This window comes from Mustela nivalis, assembly GCF_964662115.1.
Source record: "Mustela nivalis genome assembly, chromosome: 7".
NCBI classification, from domain to species: Eukaryota; Metazoa; Chordata; class Mammalia; order Carnivora; family Mustelidae; genus Mustela; species Mustela nivalis.
Window position 1 is genome coordinate 5,492,021 of NC_139026.1, and position 15,872 is coordinate 5,507,892.

Here is a 15,872-nt window from a genome sequence, read left to right on the forward strand (position 1 = left end):
CATTTCCAGCTCCGCTGCCGCCCCCAGCCAGCTGGGGGCGGTGTTTCCTCCCAGCACCCTGGCCCTTGGTCTCGCCAGCATCATCAGGCTCTCAGGGAGGCAGCTGAGGGTCGGCTGCGGGGACCCTGGCCAGCCTGCCTCGAGGCCCAGCACCTGGTTCTGCTCAGCGACCAGGCACTCACAAGGTGGCCGCTGTGTCATTTAACAGGTGCTGTGCCCAAGCAGACCGCCCTCCGGGCATTTCAGGACCCTTTGTGAGGCAACAGGAGCATCTTTCCAATTTTGCTTCCTGTTTCTCATTTGGGAAGACGCTGTATTCTCATGTTCCCTGATCTGTCCCAGCTTGTGAACTATATTGTATCTCCTATACTTTTAAGTTAAAAATAGCATTTCCATACTTGTGTGTCTGGGAGCATTCAAAGCGGTCCATCTCCCGCTCACTGCCCCCGTGGCTGGTGCTCCTTGAGCAGAAACAACCTAGGGGACCACGGGGTCCCCTGTAGGGAGCCACAGGCTTCCCCTGCCACTTGTCCACATTTTGTTTTTTCCATTTTCAAGTTCAGCTCCCTTGATTTTTCTCATGTAAACACGCTGTTTGGTAACTCCAGTCAGAGCCCACATTCTCTTTCTGGATCTTCGGAGACTGCAAAGTCCTGAGCAAGGCCTGCTTCCGGGGTTCAGGGGTGAAGAAGCCGTAGCTTGAATGGGGCTTCAAAGGTGGCCGTGCAGATGGCTCGGGTGGCCCTGTGCCCTCGCGGACGAGTAGTGGGCCTCACTGACCACCAATGGCAGCAGCCTCTTGGGCGGGGGATCCAGGTGTGCCCCACAAAATGTGGTGACGGGCCATTGGGGCCCTCGTGGCCATCTTCACTGGGATCCTGAAGGTTTGGCCAGGATGGTGGCCCAGGGAATGGCAGCAGCGGCTTCCTCGGAGCGCCTTACACCTGCCACGTAGCCCCCGGAGCCACGCAGGGCTTTGGACCTGGTCCCTGGGCCTACTTCTGCGGGGACGTCCTCTTCAGAGCCTCAACCTCAAGGGGCACCAATGACAAGGCTTCTTGGAGGTGTAGTGGGTTGGATGGCGCCCCTGCAAATTTCATGCCAAGCCAGGACCTTGGAATGTGACCTTATTTGGAGATAGGTCTTTGTAGGCAGATGAGTTAAGGATCTCAAGATGAAATCCTCTCAGGTTTAGGGTGGGCCCTAAGTCTAATGACTGGTGTCCTTATCAGAAGAGATGACGCAATCACACAGAGAAGGCCTCGTGAGGACAGAGGCAGAGACGGGGCTGAGGCCGCCCCTCACTACAGAGCGCCAGGCAAGCCGGCGGCCACCAGAAGCTGGAAGAGGGACCAGAACAGACTCTCCCTCCAGAAGGCCCCCTCAGCAGGAGCCTGCACTGACAACACCTTAACTTCAGACCGCAGCCCCCAGAATTGTGAGAGAACAAATTTCTGTTGTTTCAGGCCACCTAATTTGTGGGAATTTGTTAGAGGGGCCGTGGAAAACCAGTACAGGGGGTAAGAGAAGAGCGAGGCCCAGAGGACTAGCCCACCTGGGGACCAGTGACCCACCTTGCTCTCCGTCAGGTTTGCTGCCTCAGCCCACCCAGCCTCACAATGAAGGCTCATGGCGCCGGTGTCGTCCGGAGTGTGTCCTTGGAAGGGTCACACCTCCTGCCTCTCCCCTAGGCATCCACTGCCCCATTTGGTGGCTCCAGTCCCAGCCAGGAGCAGCCCCGTTCTCTGCTTAGCTCTCACCTCAGTCAGCGTCCTGCCAAGTCAGACACTTTGGAGAAAACCAGGGTTTTCTGGGGGTTTTGAGGTAAAATGATCACTATGCGTGACTATGATTGCTGGGGTGGGTTGGGGGGGGGACTCCCTGCCTACCGGGCAGTAATGGCCCCACGATGCCTGTGACCTGTACCGTCCAGGCCCCGCTGGTGCTTGGTGCTTCTGGTGTCAGACTCAGGCCGTTCTCAGTGCTCCCCCCCTCTTTCCAGTTCCAACTGAGTCTTTGTGATTTCTGTCTCCTGCATTTGGTCCCCAGTGTCACCTCTGCCCCCGCTCCTTCCCCCGTCCCCCACTGGCCTCCAGGTCCTCTCCCCACCCCTCCCCCTGAGCTGCTGCTCCCAAGAGCACACCTGAGGCATCAGCTGCCGGTAGCCGGATGCCTCCTGAGAAGAGGGAACCGTGGGGGCTCCCTCCTGCCTCGGGGGGGCTCTCCCCCGTTGTGGCCGAGGACTCTGGGCAAGGCCCAGCCGCCTCAGCTCACACCCAGGCCTGATTCCCATAGTGGCTGGAACAGCGAGCTGGACTGCCGAGTTCCAGGTGCCGCCCCCCAACACACACACACACACACACACACACACACACACGGAGCAGAGGCCTGTGGCTGCCTCATTCTCCTTCTGTGAGCCAGTGGTGAGGAGAAGACATCTTAAAATGCAGGCACTAGGAGTTGTTCCAGCTGGCCAGACCGGAGGACTTCTGTCCTCTGACATTGACCCCGCAGCAGGAAGTGGCCCTGGCAGCTGGGAGTGGGCCTGGTCCTCACAGCTTGGTGTCCTCATGCGGAACGTAAACAACAGTACAAGATACCAACACCAGACAAGGCCACTCTGCCTGATAATCAAGAGAAAGACAGGACCCCTCGGTCATCACTGAACGTGGACAGCAGACGACAGTGTGAACATCATTCAGGCCACAGAAGGACCAAACCTCCCGGCCCGCTTCCTCAGGCCCCTCCCTGTGGGCGAAGGTTTGGTTTTGGTTTTGTTTTAAGTAAGCTCTGTGCCCAGTGTGGGGCCCGAACTCATGACCCCGACATCAAGAGTTGCATGCTGAACCGACGGAGCCAGCCAGGGGCCCCCGGATGAGAGTTACTGGGATGCTTCCTTCCTGACAGCGCCCAGGCCGGAGCAGAGCTCTGCCTAACTTGAGGCCCCCATACTCAACACTCACCCAACATCCCCATAAGCCCTTCCTCACCCTCTTGCTGAGCGCCCCACACGGCCACAGTGGCCCTCCCTCCAGCCTCCAGGCCAGGGGCGATCGCTGCTCCCGGCTTGGTGGGGAGAACACGAGACCACGGAGAACACGGACGGCTTTCATGTGGCGGACTTCATTTGTTTCGATGTGGCTGAGTGTTAAGATTGACCTCTTCCCCAAGGTCGGCAGAGGCCCTGTTTAACCTTGGGGAACAAGTAAACCCATTTCTCTCGGTGCTGCTGGTGGTGAGTGGGGAAGGAAGAACGGGCGAGGGGCTCGCTGGCCTTGGGCTCCTCCGCACAGGAACTCCGCGCCCCCCTTCCTGTGGGGGGAGGCAGCCGAGTCGTTACTTAGCTTACAGGCTGTTTTCCCACAAAGCCTTAAAGGCCTACTAAATAATAAAAATAAGAAAAAATATCCCAGCATCTAATCAGAGAGCCCCACGATGCTGCACGGTCCCTCACGGGGTGAGGGAGCTTCCCAAGGTCACACAGCGCGTGAAGAGCAAGGGCTCCCCTGGGACCGGGCCAGTGTGTCTGACTTCCCGCTCTTTCCAGCCCAGGGGCCCGTCTGCTGCAGGGGCTGTTTCGACAAAGAAACACCGGGTCACTGTGGCAGCAGGACTGTAACCTTGGACAGAAATGAAAGATTATAATCGACAAATATTGGCCGTCACTCTCCATAGATAAGGTTTGGGAGACTGCTGGTGGTACTGGGACAAGGGCAGAGCCGGACAGCGGAGGAACCAGCTCTCTCCGGGCCCTCCTGCTTGCTCGCCGTGGGACTGTGAGCGGTCACGTAGCTTCTCTGAGCTGTTTGCCCATCGGCCGGGGTTGGGGGTGGGGGGGGCTGATAACCTGTGCCCGCCTGCCTCACGTGGCCGTCAGGAGGAAGGGAAGGGAATGGCCACGAAAGTGCCAGATCACCAGCGGTTAACGTGTTTGCTACATCTTTTGTTTTAAGACTCTCAAGGAGTTCACAGGCTGGTTCTTGTAAAGACAAGGCGTATGCAGCCCTGAAAAAGGCAGCATAGCCTCAGGGCTAGAGAAGTGGCTTGGACAGCACACGTTCCAGTTCTGGTGATCTGGGGTGGCTTCCTGGAGGAGGAGCAGCTTGAGCTGCCCTTTAAAGAATAAGTAGAAACTGCATGGAAAGCAGGGGAATAGGGAGGCATAGTTTCAGAAAGATGGTTCAGGGCCATATCATGAAGGATATTGGATGCCAGGCTAAAGGATTTGGATCAGTTCCAAAGACGCTAGGGAGCTATTGAATGTTTTTGAGGAGTGACAAGCTTATTGTTCTTGAGATGTGGGTCTGGGGGGTGGTTCAGAGGATGATCGAGGTGGGAAGAGGCTGGAGGAAAGCACAGCAGGGGAGAGCTGAGGAGGTGAACCCAGGGTGGGGAGGTGGGAGGTGGGGGTTGGGGGAGTGGCTTCTGCACACCTGGGAGGGAGAGCTTCAGAGCCTGGAGCAATTCTCAGTTGCCCAGCAGGGGGCGTTTGTGAGAAAGGGGTTTGAGCCTTGAAAGTACAGAGTTAAGTAAACATCACGAAAATCAAGTGGAGTCAAGTACAGTGGACTCTTGAACAACGTGGGTTCAAAGTGTGCAGGTCCAGTTACAGGTGGGTTTTCTCCAGCAGTACAGTACTGTACATGTGTTTTCTCTTACAATTTTCTTGATAGCATTTTCTTCTTTCTACTTTACAATATTGTAAGGCTGCAGTGTATAATACACAGAATGTATAGGATTTATTCATCAGCTTGTTTTTGTTAGTGGTAAGACTCCCCGTCAATGGTAGGCTCTTAGTAGTTAAGTTTTTGGAGAGTCAAAAGGTGTAGGTGAATTTTCAACTGCCCGGCAGGAGGGGGGTGTCAGCTCCCCCAACCCCTGCATTGTTCAGGGTCAGCTGTCCGTCACGGTCCGTGTCTGTTGTGGCTGTGAGAAAACACTGCTTCTGTGTCACAATTCTCTGTAAGGGAAAAGTGAGAGGGGCACGGCTTACTGAGTCCTGGACTAGTTAAAACAAAATCAGAGCTTTCAGGGGGTGCCTGGGTGGCTCCGCCAGTTAAACATCCACCTTCGGCTCAGGTCACGATCCCAGGGTCCTGGGATCAAGTCCTGCATTGGGCATCCTGCTCAGCGGGGGAGCCTGCTTCTCCCTCTCCCTCTGTCTGCCACTCCCCCTGCCTGTGCTCTCTCTGTCAAATGAATAAATAAAATCTTTAAAAACAAAATCAGAGCTTTCAGAATGAGAATGAAAATAAATCCATAGGAAAGCTGAATTGCAGGCAAACTCTTGTTCGTACAAGGGTGTCCCAGACAGGAGCCTCTCCCTAGCAAGCAGAGCTCCCTGCTTTCCCACCGAGCCACCCCGTGCTGGAGGGGCAGCTGTTGTGTGAGGGGCGCTGGGGTGCAGCCGTGAACAAGATGGGCAGGTCCTTGCTCTGCGTGGTTCCTCCTCCAGGGGAGAGAGCAGAGAAAGGAGCAACGCCAAGGCCAGTGAGAAATGCTGTGACTTGGAGGGTGGACACCGAGGCTGCTCCGGGAGACGCCATGAAGGGCCTGGGGGAGCTGAGGGTGGGGGACGCCAGCCGTCCGGGTTGCGTCAGGACGGATGCTTGGGATCAGGGGAGGCCTGGGAGCTGCGCCGGGCTTTGGGAGGGCTGGCCGCTAGGCCCACGTGATTTCTCTGGTGGGTCTGGAAAGTGCTCTGATGCTCCAAGTGGGCCCCTCAACCAGGCTGGCCCAGTGGAAACCCGAGCAGAGGGACTGCGAGGCTGAGTGGCTGAGGTGGAGGCCCCTTGAGAGAAGGACCATGAGCTTTGAAGGCTGAGGTCTGGGGTGGCCCTGTGACTTTCTCTCCCTAGTCCCGACCAGTGCTTTCCTTCCATTGCACAAAACACCCCGGTCTCCTTCCTCTCTGTGCTGTTAGCCTGAGCTATCGAGATGTGGCTCCCGAGGCTTCCAACCAACAGCATCCTAACCTCCAAGAAGGTTGTTCTGGTCCCAGCAAGGAGAGCAGCTCAGAGAACTGTCATCTAGATGGTGGAAGGCAGTACCTGGGGAGAAAAGAGATGCTTAGAAGTAGCATCGGCCGGACTTGGTGTGGGGAGGGGAGGAATGAGTGAGGAAGTGGGAGAGAGGTGTCAGGGAGGGTGCCTGTATTTCTGGAAGGTTCCTTCATGGCAGGGGCTCTGTAGGGGAGCAGGGCTCAGGGCAAGGAGGACCTTCTGTTTTAGAGACATCAAACTTGAGTCTTGGGGACATGCCAGTGGGCTGTCCCATTGGTAGCTGAGGGGCTGAGGTTGGACTGTGACACAGAACTGAGGGCCATCAGCATAGAGACAGGATGGCTGCCCCCAGCAGGTGGCCTGAAGGCAAAGGTCAGCCGTCCCTGGCTAGCCCACAGGAGCAGGCAGGGTGCGGCATCTCTGCCAGGCCAGGAGTGAACGCTGCCTGGGGTCACGGAGCTGAGACCTGGGGGTGTCCTGGGCCTTCACAACCTGGGAGTGCACGGTCGCAGCACGGCAGGGAGGACGTGGATGAGCCGCGTAGCTGAGTCTTTCCTGTAGGGAGATGAGGGGGAGAAGAAAGGCAGGGAGCTTCCAAGCGGCCACACGCCCAACTAAAGATGATCATTTTAATGGCTTCGTTCATTCATTCTGCCAGATTTACGGGGTCCTCACCGTGTACCTAGCTGCTCCAGGTGCTGGGGTACCTTTTGCTAAGAAAGATGGGCCCGTCGCTGCCATTGTAGAGCATAAAATCCGGTGGGGGCTGGAGGAGAATCACTTCCTTGAACTGTTGTGTCAGGGTGCGATGTACACACCATCAACACTCCTTTTCAGTGTACGATTCAGTGATTTTTTGGCAAATGCACAGAGTTGTGCAACCGTCACCACAGGCCAATTTTAGAACATCTCCGCCCCACCCCAATCCCCTGTGCCTGCTTGCAGTAACTCCCCATTCCTACTCCCGACCACGGACAACCGCTCACCTACTTTCTGTTTCTACAAATGGGTCTCTTTTGGACTTTTTGTGTAAGTTCTACCCTCTGTGTGTCTTCGTGTCTAGCTTCTTTCACTTAGCATCATGTTTTTGAGGTCAGAGCACATGTTAGCCTCTTGTGCCTTATTCCCACTGAATGGTATCCCAGCGTGCGGGGGCAGAGAGCATGTGGTGTTTACCCAACACGCAGCTGAGGGCTTGTGAATCGTTCTGGCTCCTTAGCTGTGCGAGTAACGTTGTTCTGGGTATTTGCACACACTCTTTGCATTTACCAATGTTTTTGTTTCTCACGGGTGGGTATCTAGCAGAATCCCTAGATCACATGTGAATAAGCCATTTTGCAAAGCCGGTTTGTGCTGTTTTGCATTCCCACCAGCAGTGTCCTTGGGGATGTGAAGTGGCATCCCCCTCTGACTCTGATTTGCATTTCCCTGATGACCAGTGATGTGGAGCATCTTTTCCCGGGCTTACAGGACACGTGTGGGTCTTCTTGAGACAAACTACATGAAAGGAATGCATTTGTCGCTGCTGGTAAGAGATGATGACTTATCTTTAATTCCATGGTGAAAGGTTTTACTGACTCTTCCCTGAAGTCCTTACTGATAGCTCTTTCTACACTGGTCTCTCCTTTCTCCTAAAATGTAAAGCATAAGTCAGATCACGTCTGAGACCTAATGCTCTCCAAAGAAATGGCCCCCGGCACTTAGAAGAAACTCCAATTCCTCGCCTCTCTGGCCTCATCTCCCATCACCCTCTCCGTTCTGCGCCTATTCATTTTGCTGGAGCCACAGCGGCCTCTAAGTGCCTCAGGGCCTTTGCACTGGTTGTCCCCTCTACCTGGAATTCTCTTCTTCTTGCTTGTTGTGGGCTGGCTCCATCTTACCATTTGGAGCAGCCTGACCCTCTCCTCTTAGAGAAGCTTTCCTGACGATCCTTTCCTGATGAGCCTTCCGTCTGCCTCAAAGTGCTGGTCGCCACCCCAGCCTCCAGTTGGCATTGGCTTGGCAATAGCAGGAACTGGATGAATGACAATTGGATGACTGACCGGAGGACACTCAGGGGTCTGCTCACTTGTGACTGTCCTCACCCTCCACCCATACAGCTCCTCCTGCCCGGGCCTTTGCCATCCGTCCCCAGGCTGTCATGAGGCAGAACGTGAGATCAGGGTGACATTCTGTCCTGCATGTCTTCAGTGGTCACCTAGTGAAGCAGTTTTGGATGGTGCGAGAGTGGCAGGTGTTGGGGCCGACCAGCCAGAACAGTGTCTGAGGAATGGTTTAAAATCTGAGGAACTGTACTCCTAAGAAGAGAAGATCGAAGGATAACACAAGTATTCGAAGGGCGGTGAGGTGAAGAGGGGTCACAGGTAATGGGATATGTCGTGGGGGTTGTCTCAGAGGGCAGAAGGAGTGAGGAGGTAGAAGGTAGTTTCACTCAGGGAGGGCTTTTCTGTTAGCATTGCCTATTCTGGAATAGTCTCATCTTATGAGGTAGTGAGCCTCCTGTCCCAGGGAGAGTACAACTCCCCAGGGTGTGGTGGAGAGGAGGCAGCACGGAGAAGGCTGGAGCAGGCGGCTTGTACAGAGGGCCTTTCTCCCTCTGAGCCTCTAGGAATCCCCTCAGCAAAATCTAGAATTTTGATCTGGTGCTTCTGGAAAAGAGGAAAGAGCCATTTCAGGACAGGGAGAGGGCGGCCAGCAGCGTGCATGTGCCAGCATGTGCCTGGGTCCTGGCCAGCAGGGAGAGGATGGGCCACACTCCAGGGTCCCAGAAGTGGATTCTCTGCTCCCTGGCTGAATTGGGGAAGGGTCTTCTCTCATCACAGGTCTGCCCTGAGAGGTCAGGGGCTCCTCTCACACCGCAGCCTCCCCAGTGCCCCCAAGGGTGTCCAGTATGTAGCTGGTGCTCAGCAGCCCCAACTTCCAAACCTGGCTGTGGAGTCCGAGTCCTTGGGAGAATCCCGGTCCCCTCGCTTGCCGCTTGCCGGGGGCTCTCAGCTCCTTTGCCTCTTGGGGTCCACTTCCTTGTTTGCTCAGTGTGTGTGGTGATGTGAGGGTGACAGTCATCCCCACCGTCCAGGGGGTTGCTCTCCGGCTCTCCTCCATGGCGATGACTATGGTCTTTGTGGCTGGGTCCCGCCTCCGTTCCCACGGGCCGGCCCCTGGGCAGGCAGTTTCCAGGTCCCACCCACCTGCTTCGGGGAGGCACAGCCGGGTGGAGCCAGGCTGCGGACAGGTGCCAAGGGAGGGTGAACTCAGGGCTGGCTGAGTGCTGGGCACTGTGACGGCTGAGTCACAGCCACAAAAACTGAGGGGTGTGTCCGGGTGACATAACACTCACTTCCGGCCAGGAGGGTGCTGTGTCTCATGTCTCGGGGCAAGGGAGCCCAAACAGAAAGTCTTTGAGAAAGAAAGGGAACAAACAGGAGGACAAATGGAAAATTTCAGCCAACAGCCACTCAGCGGTCCCCTTAGTTTGAGAGGTTCTCCGGAGCCTCAGCTCCCCACCGGCATGCGGCCCTGCTTACCGCTTGGCCTGGAGTGGCTTTCCCATCTACAAATACAGGTGCACCTCCAGGCAGCCCCTTTCCAGCCGTTCGTGCCCCCCCGGGGCCCCCACACTGTCTTGGCCGCAGTTCAGGCTGTGCCCACAGCCTGGCGCTGGCGTGCTCTTCCTTTCCCCACTCCACCTGCTGAAATTCTGCCCCTTCCTGATGCCCAGTGAAAACACCATGTCCTGGAGGCTTGAGGCCATTTTCGGATGCAGTGCCTGCCCCCTCCTCTGACTGCCCTTGACTTTCCAGGCTCAGGAGCCACAGCAGGAAAGTTCTGGAGGGAGCACCACAGAGCAAATGACCAGAAGCAGCCTCCGACATCTGGCAGGGCTCCAAGCCCATGCTCAGGGAGGCCCCCAGACCAGGGACACAGCCCTGCTCTCCCTGTGCTCTCTCTTCTGGGAGACTCCGCATGGTCTGGGGGAGTGTGAAAGGCATGCTTTGGGAGCCACACAAGAGCTGGGTGACCTTGGACAAGTCACTACCTCTTGAACCTCCGTTTCCCCAAGCACAAAGTGGGATGGTTCGGAGCTGCTACATACAAAGCAACCTCATGGGGCCTGTCATGGAAAGGGCTTGGGTGATAGCCATGATTATTATTGGGGGCTGGGAGAAGCCAGGGCCACCGGAGCCCTTGGAGACTCCCTGGGTGCCCAGCCCAAGATCTGCCCCAGTAGGTGCTCATTGTAGGCTGATGGACCCATGAATGAAGGAGTGGGGGCTTTCCCCCAAGACCTGGTCCCAGGAAGGGCCTGGCTCTGGGAGCCACTGTGGACACACGGCGGGAATGGCATGACCTATAATTAACCCAGGCCTGGCCTGGCGGGCAGGTAGGCGGACGGGCTCTCCGTGGACCCATGTGATACTTGGGTCGGCCTCAGTGAGTGCAATCTGAAACCCCAGCCGCAGGCTGGAACCAGTTGCACAGAGAACAGAGCTGTCACAACAGGAAGGGCGTGTTTGGAGCCTGCCAGAGGTACGGTGGAGAGGGGGCCTCAGCCCTGCTTTCCTGCACTCCAGGCCACGCAGGAGCAGCCAGGCCCCAGATGCTTAGAACACGGGAGCTACTGGGAGTGTGTGCTTGGCAGGGTGCTGGATTCAGCCCTGGCCAGCCACCCCTGACCTTGGTCTTGAACCCTGGGGAGGGTTCTTTGCCCACAGCCTGTAGGAATCTGCCTGCACTCGACTCAGGCCAGCAGCCTCTCATTCCCACTGCCCCCATGAGCTGCCCCTGAAGCGGGTCCTGCCAAGGCCTGCTTATCATCTTCAAGGATCTGCTCAAACTTTGCTTTTCTCAGGACCTGCCCGAGACTCCCAAATATTTGCTTGGACCCCTCTGGATCCTGGTCCTCCATCCAGCAGGAGGTGCTGCAAAGTGGGGAATGTGTGTTTTTCGTTCATGCCTCAGTTGGTATGATGTGTCTGCTGTGTTAGAGGGAGAGATAGGGTTGGTGTGGGGAAAGAACATTGGAGAAGGAACCAGAAGCCCCAATTTGAGAAGGACCTCTCGCACTGATGACTGGAAAACCTGGGCAACTCATCTGTCTTCCCTGGGCCTCTGCTTCCTCACCTTAGAAGGAGGGTAGGACTCACTGGCCGTCCTTTGGGGCCTCCTGGCTTTGACACTGTCTGGTCTCAAATGCTCTCCCCAGTGTCTTTCTGCCAATTTCTTCCCTGCCCCACCGCCCGCCCTGTGCTGCTAATGGAAAACCATTGCTCCCCGTGCCTATTAGACTGCTGGCTGCTTATTCTGATCTATCGTCCATCATTCACACATATGGAGAAGAAAAGGAATATTCCTTAGTCATACACACTTCTGAGGCTCTGCCACATGGCATCGGCGGCTCTGGTTCAGTTGATTCAAAACCATTCGTACTCACCTTGGCAGCCTCTGGCTTGGATCTCTCCTCTGCCCCTCAAACCCAGAGAGAAGAGAAAGTGGCTGGCCTGGGTGGGCCACCAGGCAGAGGATTTGCTTGAACTTGATATGGAGGGTCCTGGCCTCCTGCACCTTTCCACCCCCCAGTGGGGCTGTTTGGATTGGTGGGTGGGTTCTGATGCGTTGTTCTCAGACTTGGTTGGACCCTCCCACGGAGGGAGAAGCAGGGGATAGGGAGAAGAGGCGGAGGCAGGAATGAAGCCTGGGAGGAGCAGAGGGCCGTGGGAGTGGGAATGCGGGCAGAGGGAGGGGCGGCCTGGGAGAGAGAGAGGGTGCCCGCATTCCTCCGTGGGTGATAACCCGAGAGCAAGGCCCCATCCTCTGAAACGATGTCTACTCTCCAGAGCAGCACCCTTTGGCTCTGCGGCTCTTGGGCCAGGGAGTGAGGGCAAGGGAGAAGGAGCTCACGTGTCCATTGTGGTCTGCCAGGCCCTCACCTGCTCCTCCTTCCCTTTGCAAACCAGGAGGTGGATCTGGCCAGCAGGTGCATGATGGCAATAGCGGCATCGGTCGAGCTGGTACCCACCTTGTGCTGGGCACCATGGGAAGGATCTTTCATCCATTACTGCATTTAATTCCTCAATGGCCATCCTTTTAGGTAGGGGTGAGCCATCGCTCCCCTGTCTGGATGGGGATATTGAGGCTGAGAAGTAAGGGGACTTGCGCGAAGCTGTATGCTAAAAAAAAAATGAAGTCTTTTCAAACAAAAGCAAAGCAAAACAAAATGGAAAGAATGAGGAACCTCTGAGCCTGTGACTGAGTCCTAGGCTTTCCTAATTGCTGGGGGAAAAAGTCTTTTCAGCAAAAGATTCAAGAGCCCAGGTCCCTTAGGCCTCTCCTTCTCCTTTCTTCTGACACCAAGCAGTGAATGGGATTTGGGTAAATATTAGCCCCGTGGTGCCCATGGGAGCCTGACTTCCAATGCCTGCTTCCTGTACTCCTGCCTCGACGGGGGTGTATTACCACATACAATCCTGGGCCGAGATCATTCCACCAGGAAGTCCCCCACCCTCACCCCAGGTGAGGCATATCTGCCCCTGAGGCAGAAACTCCCCCCACCCCCACCAAGTATTTAACAGATGACAACTGAACACATCAGGTACAGACGCAGGTCCTTTTGCAACAGCTGGTCTGGGGGCCAGGAGCAGCCCTGGATGGCTCCCCACTATCTTCAAGTTCTTTGTGTCTTTATCGGTGGCACTCCGCATGAAATCTTACATGGGATCAGTAGCAGTGTTTGACGGATATACATTTATTTTATGATTTAATTATGGTGTACAACTTCTTTTATAAGTTCAAGTTTATAACATTCATCTGTTATAAACTGAATCAGTAAGGGGAAAGTCACTTTTTCTTTTTTTTTGGATGAATGCACATTTTGAGATCGCTGCAATGTTTTAAAAAAAATTAGCCTTGGTATGCAATTTTATTTTCTATCAAGGAAATCTGGAATCACAGAAGTGGTTGCATATGGTAACATTGTAAAACAAAATAAAACAAGATCTCGTTTCCCAATCACAGGATGCCCTTCGATTTAGCTGATCCAGGAGCCCACCAAAGGGAAGAAGATACTCTGCATTCAGAATGGAATCACTGTTGACATCCAGGACCTTCTCGTCCTCCCAAAGGGCAGGAACTCAAAGAGGGATTGTGGGAGTGAGTCTATATGTTCATCAGAGGGTAGAAAATACTTTATACAATGTATCACATGAAGTCTGGGTATTAAGTCCTTCCTTCAAAGTTTCAAAACATTCACTTTCATGTATTGGTTTCCTTGTTGCCACTTGTTCCACATTGGCACAAATGGCAACACTGTAACACTGACCCCTCCCCCCCAACCAGGAGCCCTGGCACTTAGTAAAAGTATGAAGACTCCTTCAGGAATAGTGCTTTCAAGCCATATGAGGCATAAGAACCAATTAAGGAACTTGGGGAAAATGGGGTGCTCCTGGAGATGCCCACAGTGGGAAATGCTGTCCCGTTGATGTGACCACATCCTGCTGACTTTGGGTGGGAGCTGGTCCCAGGCCTGAGTGTCCTACCCAGCAGCGCTGAGCTGAATGTGACCCTCTTAAGTACAGCTGTGTACTTGATGGCGTAGTGTTACGTGAATAGACGTGCACAGGCCAGAATGGAATGAAGCAAAGCCAAGCAAGAAAGGCTAGGATAATTGCCTCCTAATCAATGACACATTTGTAAGGAATCCAGATCTTTCTACAACTTGGCAGGGAAGAGCTTCATTCTGAGGTAAATCCAGAAACGGGCTCCTCTAATCGTAACAGTTAACACTTTGCAGTCTCTAGAATATTAATGGGTGATGCAGAGTACGTGTTCCTGCATCTGGATTATTTGATCACACTTAAAAATGTTTAAGAGTTAAGTCTATCCTGAGGCACTCTTACAAAATGAGGATCAGGGAGTGGTCCTCGGACACATTCAGCAACTGCCTGTCGTGCCAGGATCCGTCCTCAGAGCAGGTATGATCTCATGAATCCTTGAGGTTTCCCTAAGCACTTGATTTCTATGGTTATCCCCATTTTACAGTTGGGAAAACGGAGACCTGGAATGGCAAAGTAATAGTGCCCACAGCTATTTGCAGCTCAGCTGCTTTCCCTACCTTATTTTCACTCGTGCTTACAAGGCTCTGGCCAAGCAGAGCCCTCCTCTCTTCCTGGAGAGCATGATTTCTTGCCTCTGGGCCTTTGCTCTACTGAATTTCCATTCCCTTTGGCTCTGTTAAATACCACTGCCTTCAATATTGTTGCCCTCCAATTGGAGGATTTCTGGTTCGTGAGGATCACTGCTGTCCCTTGATGGGGAGGCTCTTCTAGACTCTGTCTTTGTTGGGTCTTCTCAGGAGCAGAAGCAGCAGGACCCACGCCCATCCCTCCCTGAACTGCCGGCTGCCCCCTGCCCTGCCCCGCACATTCTAAACACTGGGATTTATTTATAGAGTAAATGTCTGTAGCAAATTTTGTTTTTGTTTTTGTTTTTTTAAGATTTTATTTGTCAGAGAAAGAGAGAGAGAGAGTGCACTAGCAGGGGGAGTGGCACATAGAGGGAGAAGCAGGCGCCCCACTGAGCAAGGAGCCAAATGCTGGACCCCATCCCAGGACCCTGGGATCGTGACCCAAGCTGAAGGCAGACACTGAACCAACTGAGCCACCCAAGCATCCCACAGATTTTGATTTTTGTCCTTGAACGAGGAACATATACCACTGTGTAAGAAAGACAATTTTACCAGCAATGCAATTATATCTGTTTTTTTTTGTTTGTTTGTTTTTGAGAATGTTTTGATCTCCACAAAATTACATGTGAACTTGGGTTGTGTGTTTATCCAGGCTGCTTAGTTGGAAATGGTTAATAAAGGATTGAGTCAGCCTTGGTCCCAGACCCAGGTACTGAGCACGTTGTATGGGGAGGAGGAGACAAAAGGGCAGTTAACAAAGCATGACCCCATGTTAGCCACTCAGATACTGAGCACTCACACCTGTATGCCCAGAGCCGCTCTCCACACTTCTACTTTTTTTGTCCGCCTTACCCCTGACCACAGCTGTGTGAGATGGGCTCTGTTATTACCTCCCTGTCACAGATTGGGACAGAGAGGCACAGGTTATACAGTGACCTGCCCAAGGCTCCTCAGTGGGGAAGGGGTAGAGGCCGGTTTGGGCTCCAGGCCAGTTTGAATATGACTGTAGGAGAAGGCTGAATACAATCTTGTGAAATGCTTGTGGGGATCCAAGCTGGCAGAGGGGAATTCTCTTTGGAAAAATACCCTATCAGCAGTTGGGATGGAAGGAGGACTCAAAGTGTTTTAGCAACAGTGTCAGATTGCTAGGTGCAAGAAAAGGAGAGGAATTTTCTTGGTTTTGCCCTAATGTTAGAAGTAGTCACACAGCCAAGTTCAGGGTCCTCAACAAGAAAATACCATGTCAGGACAGCCAAAATAAAACAGCAGTAACATCCTGTTCTGCAGCCTAGACAGGACTTGCACTAACATTCTGCTTTCCAGCCTTGCAGAAATGACTTCTGCAAAATGTCCTCAAATAAGACAATTAACCACAAAGCATTTGTCACCGTCACGGGCAAGGGGCAGTTAAAACCCAAGCCCCCCAATGTCAGCCACAGAAGCCCGTCAGCTTATGGCCACAAACCTATGAGGTAGACAGATACATGACCAAAGCCCTGATTGGCCCGACCCAGCACAGCCTGGTTATTTAAGACAGTTCTGCAAAAGATCTTGTAAAACTCTCAAACTTAGAAACTCCAGGGGCAGCCCTCCCAGGTGCCCTCCTTCTCCGGGAGCTTTGTCCTATCACTCAGTAAACTTTGGTTTGATGCCCACCTCTCTTCTTTTGGAATCTACCTCTTCATTCCTCA

General features: G+C 54.0%; 2 long non-coding RNA genes across 4 annotated transcripts; one reads left to right on the forward strand and one right to left on the reverse strand.

Moving 5' to 3' along the window:
• Nucleotides 1-4,555: 4,555 nt before the first annotated feature.
• On the reverse strand, nucleotides 4,556-9,741 carry LOC309869197. Of its 3 annotated transcripts, none has more exons than XR_014314045.1 (4): nucleotides 8,928-9,741; nucleotides 7,883-8,016; nucleotides 5,976-7,633; nucleotides 4,556-4,960 (listed from the first exon to the last, which is right to left on the reverse strand). It is a non-coding gene; the product is annotated as an uncharacterized lncRNA (long non-coding RNA). The 3 variants fall into 3 exon arrangements; XR_014314046.1 differs by having other exon boundaries at nucleotides 7,883-8,650; XR_014314044.1 differs by lacking the exon at nucleotides 7,883-8,016.
• LOC309869198 lies at nucleotides 7,448-13,241 on the forward strand. The gene is made up of 2 exons (XR_014314047.1): nucleotides 7,448-7,530; nucleotides 13,014-13,241. It is a non-coding gene; the product is annotated as an uncharacterized lncRNA (long non-coding RNA).
• Nucleotides 13,242-15,872: the final 2,631 nt, after the last annotated feature.